The sequence below is a fragment of the Atta colombica genome, unplaced genomic scaffold, assembly GCF_001594045.1.
Source record: "Atta colombica isolate Treedump-2 unplaced genomic scaffold, Acol1.0 scaffold181, whole genome shotgun sequence".
Lineage (NCBI taxonomy): Eukaryota > Metazoa > Arthropoda > Insecta > Hymenoptera > Formicidae > Atta > Atta colombica.
Window position 1 is genome coordinate 510,419 of NW_017259273.1, and position 12,162 is coordinate 522,580.

Sequence of the window (12,162 nt, forward strand, 5' to 3'; positions counted from 1 at the left end):
TCTAAACATCTTTTAGTTTAGTTAACAATTTGTAATTTTAATTATTTTGCAATTTAGAAAAGTTGTGAAAACTTATGAAATTTATGTGAAATTCGGCAATATTTATCGACATGTATCCAGATAGCATAATGCTAGCAGCGTCAGTACACGTCAGCTCTGGCAGTACACTATTAGCAGTATGCCAGCAAACTCGATCATGACGATACAGCAGATTTCTACTGCTCCCTCATTAAGTTTAGTTTCTAACAGCAATTTGCCAAAATAGAACGATAATACTCACACAGCACATTTATCCTGAGGATATCCCAAATTGTCTCATATTGACAAAGCGATCTCACAGATATTCCATCCAGAATATCCAAATAAAATATCGTAAAATATCGTAAGATATCTTATTAATATTTCAAGATATTCTATCATATTCAAATCCTTTGATCACACAGTTCTCCAAGGAATGTCTTAAGGATGCCGAGTAAAGGTTTGTAATTGGAGAATGATAGAAATAAAAAATTAGAAGAATGTCATACTTACTTTGGACACAAACGATATAATGTATTGCGTATCAATTAAGAGATATTTCATATTTCTTATAAAATTTATAAAGATTTTCAATATATTAAACGTTATATTAAGACTGTATTTGAAAAAATTATCCGATTCTATTATCTTATCCTTGTTTAACATTGAGTGAACAACAAGAACAAAATGATACATGGAGATACTTAGGTAACGTTATCGAATGCAGCTTAAGAATATATAAATTATAATAATATTATAAGATGTGACATATTATTCCAAATTAATTTTTATTTTACTATATAATAATGGGAAAATAACATATATATTTTTCTCGTTTTCATAATACGGTATCCTATACATTTCCCTTTTATTTTATAATAACCACATACATACACATGCATATATATATATTTACTTGTAATATCTTATATGGAGTTTCTTGGATATCTCACAGATGACGTCCGTGAGATCTCACATATGTGGACACTTGTACATCCCCTGGGTATCTATTGGATAATTGAAACTATCCGGATATCACAAGATCGCGATATCTCAAGATATTATTCTTAAGATAATTATAGAATATCTTATAATATCTTACTAATAATATGTTTTACTATATTTAATATTTTCTTTATTAGATATGCGTGGGATCGCTTTTTAATATGGATCGCTTTTTTAGGATATAAATATGCTGCGTGAGATAATTCATTCGCGTGGAAGTCATGCGACCCTGAAGCAGAGAGAAGATAGGGTGAAATTTGCTTCAAAGTTATGCGTCCCTGAAGCAGGGGAACAAAGTGGGGTGAAACTCGCATGGACAATCGTAATATATTTTAAAGCAGAAAATTTTTGTTCTGTATAATAGAGACATCATTTTTCAAATTTTTCTTTTTCATAATTTTTTAACGAATAGCGAGCGACGGCTAAAACTTGTTGGAGGTTACTTAGGCTCAGGACTTTGATAACATATGTATGTCAAGGCCATTAATTTTTTAAGGTGCTTTTGTGAATATTTACCCTTTATTTAAATTAGTATGGGATTTAACTTGGCACCAATTGTTGATATCATATCTTTCATACGAATGATAAGGGAGATCAGGTAATAGATTCATTTTTCAGTTTCGAATTTTTACGGACGAAATTAAGAGACTTATCGAAAAAATGAATTCTATACCCGTAACTACATATATTTGTATCTAATAATATTTTAATAATAAGGGGAAATTGATAACTGATATAAAAAAATGCATTTTTCTAATGTATTCATACATTTGAATATTCAACTAGTCCCGGGACCGGGATAAAATGACTAATGATATGGGGTAATTTGAAAGGCATAGAGATATGATCTATGCAATTCCTATAAATGAATAAAAATGCATTCAGGATTGAAAAGGATTCATTTTAATTCATGAATCCGTATTTTTGAAAATCTGAATCCATTTTAATCCATTTCAATCCATTCTCGTTTGCTGGGGATTGATGTGAACACTCGCAAAGTCAAACACAGCCCGAATATTAGATTAAATACGGCGCGAGACATCGGCCAGCGAGATTAAATTATCCGACACTTATCCCATATATTGTCTCATAATAATGTAAATTATGTATATTTTATTATATCTGTTAAATTATGATATTTTTATTATATAATTTTGTGCACTGATTTAACTAGTTGTAATTGAAGTAGAGAATAAATAACATATTTACCAATTGAAAAAGTGGTGTAGTGGGTAACGTAAAAGACTCAAAATCCAGAAATTTCAGGTTCGAATCTCACTAAGGTGTGTTTTTTAACATCAATATGAAGTAGTTAATTTCAAGTATAATAAATTATAAATATCTTAGGAATAAAATTTGTAACTCTCAAATATGAATGTTTTTTTTTTCAAATATTAAATTAGCTCGGATCCAATCCATTTCAATTCATTTAATCCATTTTCATGAATTTAAAGTACATTAAAAAAATTTTAATCCATTTTAATCCATTCTCCTTCTAGGTTGTTCAAAATGCATTATTTTTATGTCAAAATAAACTCTGCTTAATTTTTGCAGAATTTTTAATAATATATGTTGATATTAGAATTGTTCGTTTTTTGCTACATTTCTACCGACACTAATTGAGACGGCATATCATGTTCAACTACTGCTCGAGTTCTGCCAATATAATTTCTTTGTGATTTCCTTGTTCACAAATATACCTAATGAATTAGTGTTAATTAATAATGTAAGAATAAGATAGTTCCTATTTCAAAAGATACTAAGATACTCATGAATAAATTTTTAACTGCAGTATCGACCCAGCAAACGAGATTAGATTGAAATGAATTGAAATGGATTCAGATTTTCAGAAATATTGATTCAAGAATGTTAAAATGAATGCTTTTCAATCCTGAATGCATTTTTATTCATTTAAAGGAATTGCATGGATTTCTATTCTTTTCAATCTAAAAATAATATTAGCTTTTTCTGCGCATTGTAAATATTGTTCAATTCAAAATTTTGAATAGTAAATGCAGTTTTTCAATCTAATTGTATCCAATTGAATTTAATTGAATCCAACTGAATTAAATCCAAAAAAAAGTATTCGTTATTTAAAATATGCATTCGGATAGTAAAAAGTTTTAATCCATTTTAATCCATTCTTGTTTGCTGATATTCTTAATTCAACATTTTTTACATTTAACGAAATAATTTATAAATAAATTTTCGGCTTGCCCATGGATTCACCACTATCATCAATATTAGCAGACATTCCCTGACGAAAATAAGAAGTTTCATGAACGTTTTTTGAATGCTTAAATGAATGTTTGCAGGAGTTCGTTGAAAGTAGAAACGCTCAGTAGAGTGTTCGTAAAGCGAAAATTACAACGGTGCAGTTTAAAAAACAGAAGTGTTTTTTGGGCATTTCCAAGTTTGACAATAAACTCTGCACAAAGTGCTTCAGCATTTACTGAACGTTTGGAAAGCGTTGCTTTAGCATTAGACTCTGCACACAATAGAAGGAATAAGGAATTTAGAATAAAGAATAAATGATTTTAACCTGAAATCGGATACATCAGAATACACGGTTTCTAATAGGTTGAAATCGTTTATTCTTTATTCTTAATTTTTTATTCCTTCTGTTGCAAGGCCTTACAAAACTTTTATGAAACGACATTGTATTTTATAAGCGTTCTGAAAGTGTTTAAAACCCAATGGTGTTGTATAAGCGTTCTTACAAAGTTTAAAAGCATATAAACTCAAAAAATCGTCATTAAATGATTGTCAAATGATTGTCGCTTTATAAAGCTTTCTTATTTCGTCAAGATTGTACTATAAGATCTACACGGAGAGAATTTTGTTTTAAAATTTACCCTAAAAATATGATAGTTGTGATATAATACAATATTTTAAAATATTAAAACATAAATTACGAACAATTCTTTAACGCTCGTATAATTTTCAAACAAATTAATAAATAGTACCCAACAATTAAACGAAATTTTACTTTGTCGCATCTATAATTAGACAAAGCAAAATTTATTATTTCACAATATAATTTTTCACCGACCTACGTTTCGATTATACTTAGTCCTCATCAGTCGCAGAAATGTAATTAACGCATACAAAAATTAAATTAACATATTTAAAAAAAATCATCTCAATTTTGATTTTTAATAGTCAGTATAAATGCAACCATATTATATTTGTCGTATTATATAGTCAATTTGTCGAATAATAAAACATAATAATAATGAGTTATAATTCAACCAATAGTATAGTATTCCAATACCAATTCGTCGGTTAACAGCAAGAAAGAGCAGACAATGTGAATAAAAGAAAGTTTCCCGTAAAATTACAGATGTAGATTGATGTCAAATTATAAAATTGTTGTACATGCGTCCTTAATACTATTGGTAGGTAACTAAATAAAATAATAAATAATATGGTCAAATTAAATATAAAATCGGTGCAGATCGAAAATTAAACAAGTCTTAACAATTAAAATTATATAGATAAAAACAATAAAATTTATAAATTTCATCCGATTCGTATCTTTTGTTGGCATAAGACCTTACTTACAAAGATCCATAAGGTTAATTGCCCAATGAGAATCATTGTTTCTTCCGTTAATATAGTCTTGAATCCTTTATCTGTATTCTTACACAAAATTATTGCTAATAACTACCATCCTCGAAGAGCTCTGAATAGTTTTGATTTGTATAAGTAACTGTCAGATAAAAAAATTAATGATTCGGATTCGTTGTTTTCTTTGGACTTCACGCATTATTTATTAATATTCTTCAAGATTTGGTCATTGAAAGTATTAATAGAAAACCCAGCCCCATAAAGACAATATGTTGCCATTTTGCTGTCATTTATTCCGCATTCAATTTCACCAAATTAAAGCCAAGGTATTTCCACAAATTGTCTGTTGTTCTGATGTTATGTATTCTGATGTAAAATCTTCCTTAGAATTCAACAAACTACTGGCAAGTTGTCATCATGCATGCATGGCGTGCCGTCAGTTTGCTGTCAACATGACGAGTTTATTATCTCAATGTATACTCTTACAATTTCGTAAATTCATGAAATCTATTTGCCCTCCTGATGCTAACTCAGTTCACATTAGATTCCAATGACAGCAAATTGTTGAACAAGTTGAAAACAATACATGCAGTGCAGCAATTTGTTCCATATGCTAAATCTCGTTTGGCTATCTGGGAATTTACCATCGAAGATACGCGAAGAGAATCATAGCATAAATTTTCTAAACTTGTTACTTATAGTGGAGATATGATAATGTTGATTGGTTTCGGAAAAAAAAAATGTGTTCGAGTAGATAGATATCTTTTTTATTTATCTAGTCATTCAAGATGTCATAAGATTGGTACAGTCTGGATCGAGCAATTCTATTATCCTAAGTCTTATGAAAAGAACTTAGAAATATGCATTCTTTTAAATAACGGATATCCGTTAGAATTAATATTTAAATTGTTTAATACAAAGATAAAAAAGTTGCTCTCAATAAAACTTTCTTCTACGTAAGAATGATAGTAATGTTCCAGTTATCATAGCGAAGTATAAGAAGCGAAGATTTCTAAAAAGAAAACAATATTATGTACTTCCATTTATCCGTAAGGTCACACAGTCCGCCACACGCATGATTAATAACTATATATAATTCTTTTTAATTTGTAAATTGGCTTTATATTTAACTGAAAGCAAGTTCATTTATATTCTGTTTGGTAGTTTGGTTCAAATTATATATATATATTTATACAAAAATTTATAAATTTTATTGTTTTTATTTATATAATTTTAATTGTTAAGACTTGTTTAATTTTCGATCTGCAATGATTTTATATCTTTAATTTGATATTATTTATAATATTATTCTATTTAGTAATCTATCAATAATATTAAAGACGCACGTACAATCATTTTATATAATTTGATATCAATTTATCTGTAATTTTACTGGAAACTTTCTTTTACTCACTTTTACTGACTGCCCTTTTTCACTGTTAACCGACAAATTGGTTGGATTATGACTCATTATTATTATGTTTTATTGTTTGGCAAATTGATTAAATATAATATGGTTGCGTTTATATGGAATATCGAAGTTGAAATGATTCTTTAAATATATTAATTTAATTTTTATTATTGTATATGGGATAATTATATTTTTGTGACTGATGAGGACTAAGTATAGTCATATCGGTGGAAAATTATATTGTGAAATAATACATTTTGTTTTGTCACACATCTAATTATAGCCATTTAATTGTTGATCCCTGGGTCAACTATTTATTAATATTTTAAAAATTTTTATCATGCACTTCAGTAAAATTAATCAAATTATTTTATACTTTATTGTAGTTTTAGTTTTATTAATGAATGAGAGAGATTTACATTAAAATTCTTAGAAATACCAATGTTGTTCCACAATTTATATTTATATTTTCTCTATTACATTTTTACTATTATATTTTCAAAGTAAATTTTAAAGATAAATTCTCGCGTAAATGCTTCTTTTACATTCATTGTTTCAATTTTCGCCTTCTAGAAGTTTCATATACGCTTCTGTTACTCTTCCATTACATCCGATTTACGCTCCGATTTTTATTTTCATCAGGATTCTCTAATTTACCTTTTCCGTTTGAGTTTTGTTGTTCAGTAAAATTAATCAAACTTATTTTATACTTTATTGTAATTTTATTAATGAATGAGAGAGATTTACATTAAAATTTTTAGAAATACTAATGTTGTCAGTAAATTTAAGACAATTTGATTTTTCCATCAAGAAATAACATTTTTGCGCAACTTGAGAGCAATTGATAGTCAGTACATCTAGATAGCACAAAATACTAAAAGATAACGAAAAGAAGTTTTTTTTAAGTTGTCTTTTTGACAAAGCGAAAAGATGTTTAAAAGATGGTGAAAAGACATTGTTTTTAAATTGTCTTTTCAGTAAAACCAAAAGATGTCTATAAGATATATTTTAATTCTATCGAAAAGACATCTTTTCATCATCTTTCTATGTCAAAGATATCTTTTCGTATTGCTGAAAAACAACATGAAAAAAATATCTTTTCGTTATTTTGATACTTTTTATTACTCATTCACGAGCAGTACGCGATATCGCCACCAGATAAACGTGATGGAATCTAGTTTCCCATGTTTAAAAATCATACAGGACAGAATAAAAGATGTAGCATTATGAGAAATTTTACTCTTTAATGTTTTAATGAACTAATAAAATATTTTTTTGTAATCGAGTTCTCAAAGAGGACTATGATGAAAGATAATGACTCTTGCATATAGGACACGGCAAATATTGCAGGAAAGGGGACATATATTGTCAGTCATGCAATTTTATTTCGTTTTATGTAAAAATTAATTTAGAAATTCGATGTTATTAAACGTTATTGTATCAAAATATAAAAACTAAAAAAAGTATTAAAGGCGATAAAAAATATCCAAAGAAGCTTTTAGTTATCTTATGGATCAGACTATAAGACTATGACTAGTAGTGCGACATTTTTTAATCATGTTTCCGTGTCGACTATATTTTTTTTACTAAAAGATATCTTTATAATAATTAGTCATCTTTTAGTCATTTTTTAGATGACTCTTTATACTTTCTGGGACAATTGACGACAGTACTTAATATTTTTATTATTAAAATTAAAATGTTATATTTATTTATGACATCAAATTCTATCTTCTCTCTTTCAATTTTCAATTTTAATTTCGAATTGACAAATTCAATATATATCAATATTTTTAATTATTATTGATTATTCTAGCTATGTTACTATTGATTGTATGTAGGATTTAACTCCTGTATTTTAAGTTACGACTATCAAAGTAATCAAAGAGATTGTAAATTAGAAATGGCTTTTTGACAACTGAATGTTATCCTATAGAAGAAAAATCTTTGAACACAACAAAAGATTTCATAAAGAGTTACAAATTCAACTTCAGTTTTTTATGGCATATATATGTAATTTTTGTTGAAGAATGAGTTATAGGAATTTATCGGTTAAAGAAATCCAAATTCGATTGTACATATTCATGATGATCTAATATAAAGTCGAAATATTTATGATTATTTATTTATACAATGTGTATATTATGTTATGTGTATATTATGTCAAGCAACAATTTTATATAAAACAATTTTATTGCTTATCACACTAAGAACTTGTGTAGGTTTTAATGCTCCTTTCTTTAATTATTTGATATATTATGATACTAACTGATATTGAATAATAATTAAATAACATTTGTTTCCCATTATTGAAAAAGGTATCTAAACTGAAATGGAACAGTGCAGAGAGTGAAGAAAGAAGATGGGAGAGTGGAAGGGAGCAATTCATTAAAACTGCCGAAGGCGATGAACGATTATCTGTAGCCTGTATTTGAAGCCACGCATTAAATCTACGTTATTACAGGTTATTACCGAGTAATGAGAGACTTTCTCGCGCCATTTACGTATCTGGCCTGCCGATGCAATTCCACCCCCCCCTCTCCTCCCCTCCTCCCCCTCTCAACTCCATCGTATGCATTCCATCCCTTACGTGTCTTCAACGCGCGTTGAAACATCTAACGCACACGAGTACACGATTTAATTGAGCAAGTTATGTCTCATAAATTGATAAATTAAACAAATTTTCTTGGGTACAACAAAAAATGTATTGCCTTAACAATACGTTTTATTGAAATTCTTACGTTTTATTGAAATTAAACTAATTGTGCCTTGTGTTGTAGATAAAAAAATCTGCTTTACACAAATTAAAAGAGGGTCTCCTACATTATAAGAAGTCAAAAACAAGATGCTCTTTCGTAATTTTTTTTCATAAAGAAGATTAATGTTTATCAATTTCAAACTTTTTGCATGTTTTAATACATGTTTTAATATATATATTATAATTATTGTAGAATACATACAAATTTTTATGTAAAAAGTAAATAATAAAAACTAAATAAAAACATGAACATTTAGTTTAGTGGTTCACCACGACATAACAATTTTATGTACTTTTAGTGGCTGTAATTCTTGCCTGAACCAAAAAATCAAAACAGATTTTTAATTTGTATAGAATATCATACTATGTAAACCTAAAAAAATTTTTTTAAGTCTATATAAATTACAATTTTGTGCGACTGAAGAAAATAATTACGATTTTCACTAGATAGCAACCGTTTATTTATGCAAAAAAAATTATTAATATTGATTTTTATTTAATTTTTTAGGTTTACATAGAATGGTTGACTAAAGAATGAACCCAAAAGAAGTCGATCGGACAAATACTTTTTTCTCAATTGTGTATACAAAATTTGAAGAAAATGCACAAAATTCGAGAAAAATGCGTTTAAAGTTTTCGATGTGTATACCTTATATACACGTATATATATATATAGAGCCTGTATATGCAAGCGCCGAATTTATATGAAAGGACTTTGAAATTTTCGCTCTAAAATTTTAGAGACATATTCCATTCGAATCGATACTATCGATTTATGAAAAAAAATCGAATTTTTTTATTCTCTAATGTTTTTAACTCTCTCTAGGAGATCCTCTTAAATCTATAACAAAGCTGGATCTTAGTTTAATCCGGGAGTAGGCACGTCTCGAAACTAATGTTAGTAGGCGCGTCCTGATCATTTTGATATGTGAAATATATTTTCGCACATATATGTATCATAACTAGAATACATATATGATTATAATTACTATAAGTAATAATTAATAAGAAAATGAGACTAATTACACTAATTACACTAATTACATTAACGTAAGTAAGTTTACGTACTATTGTGTACTGGGACTATTGTGTTCGGTCATGGCTTAGATGTTGCTAACTTTTATCAAGCTGCCAAGCTTTTTCGTGATTGTTTCCTTTTTTTGATTTTTATCTGCATTTTCGAACTAGTTTGTGGCCAAACTGGCTGCGAGAGTCAATAAAAGAAGAAAAAAAAGACTTTATGTAATGTAAGTGCGCACGCTACGGTCTTTTAGACCGACCGACGTTACAACATATCAAATTTTATGTAAACATAAGTATGTTTAAATCATCTATTTTCGCACTATACGAAAAAACATTAACAAACGTACGTAAAAATATAATAGTGCCAATAAATTGAAAGATATAAATAGAAAATAAATAGATATAGATAGAAAACAGCAAAATAATAGCGCGAATTAAAAGCTTAAATAATATAATATCTATATGTATTTATGTACTACATATGTGTGTAGTCATTTAAACTGTGCACCAAATTGATTTTTCGACTAGAAACGCAACTGAACTACTGCAGTAATATCATATTAAATTGATAAGTAATTCAATAATTTACTCAATTAGACATCCCATTAAAGAGATATGCTGGAAATTTATAACAAATGTATTGTGAAAAATATTACCTCCACCGGAAGTCGAATTCGAGAATAATTTTTTGTAATGATTGTTAAGTTTTACATTCTTGTAGCATATAAAATTTTATGAAAATGGAAAAAAATCGTTGACGATATATGTAAGCAGTAATTGTTATTGTTCTAAATTAAAGGACAGTCATGGTTTTTGCACAGAATTTGTAACTTTTGTGTAATACCAAGATAATTGAAAGAACAAAGAAACGTAACAAATATTATGAGGTTCACAATTAACATAGGAAGAAATTTGATGTATGTAAGAGACGGAATCATTTTTCATGGACGTGTGCATTCTTAACAACAACTATGTTACTTTTTTCAAAAAGAGATTTGATGCAATTATGTTAAAGATTGTGCGTTTGTAATATTAAATTCTTCAAGATTTTATAAGAGAATAATATATAAATTTTAAATATTTTTTTTATGTATTTGATACATTTTTTTATCTTTGTAAGTTTCTTTTATGATACAAATTTTTCCAAATCTACAATTTCAATGTAGATTTAGAAATATAATACAAAATATAATACAAAAATCTAAAATTTCTTATAAATGTTTTTATGTGCACAAAATGTATAAAATGAATAAAAATATTGGACAAAATACGTTTACAAGTATAATATAATAAAGTTTTCAAAAGATTGTTTCGTAGGTGTTCTAACTTTTCGCAGAAACAAATCTCAATTAGGTGAATTTTGCACATTCTCAAACTGTACATTGCAGAAGATAGTATTCGAGATAGAAATAGCAAGCAAAAAACAGAGATTCCCGCGTTTGATACTCCGTCTGATGCGCAGCATATGCGCGACTAATTACAATCCTCTTTGATGGTCGCCGCCGCCTTAACCCCCTCCATTCTTTCATCTCCGTTAGTCCCTGTTCCATCGGGTTTCATCAGCAAACGCGCTGGTAAACGCATTCCTGTATGCTTTTGGATCTTATATCGAACTAATAAAAGTATATTCATAAATAATAAATTCGAATTTGTAAACGCGTCTGTGAGTAACAGTTATTAATTGTAATTATAAAAATTGTATGTCGTCCTTCAATAAGATTAAGAATCGAAAAAAGATAATGGATATTGAGCTCATCAAGAAAAAAGCCGTATAAAATACGCACAATTAGCATTTTCGCGTTTGAAAGGAAAAGAAAGCGGCGAGAGAAGCGGGCTTCGTCAAAGAAAGCCGAAGGCTTAGCCTGTCTCATTGTAGATTTCTTTATTCTATGCTTCACAGTCTGCGCCGAAGTAAACCAAGGTCGTTCTTCGATGGGCGTAACAGACCGCGTTAACTGGACCCAAAAAGATCCAAAGGAACCGACTGTGGAAAACCCGAAATCGTGTTAACACGCATAATGGTAACATCATAACGACTCGGCTCGCCGTTTTGAATTTATCGTCCGCTTTTCTCCGAATAAAATATCAGAACCGATCTGTTTTTGCCGTTGGATCAGCAGTTTTTTGGATCCACTTCCTTTTATAGAAAACGTTCTATTCAATCTGATCAGGAATATTCAGATTTTTCATAATTTTTGTAAATGTGATTTTGCAATTTTGAAAATTTTATCGCTTGAACTACCTTCTCTCTCTCTCTCTCTCTCTCTCTCTTATAACTATTTTTAAATTTTTCACTAGAATTTTTGCGAAATATGTGTGGGTGTGTGTGTGTGTGTGTGTGTGTGTGTGTGTGTGTGTGTGTGTGTGTGTGTGTGTG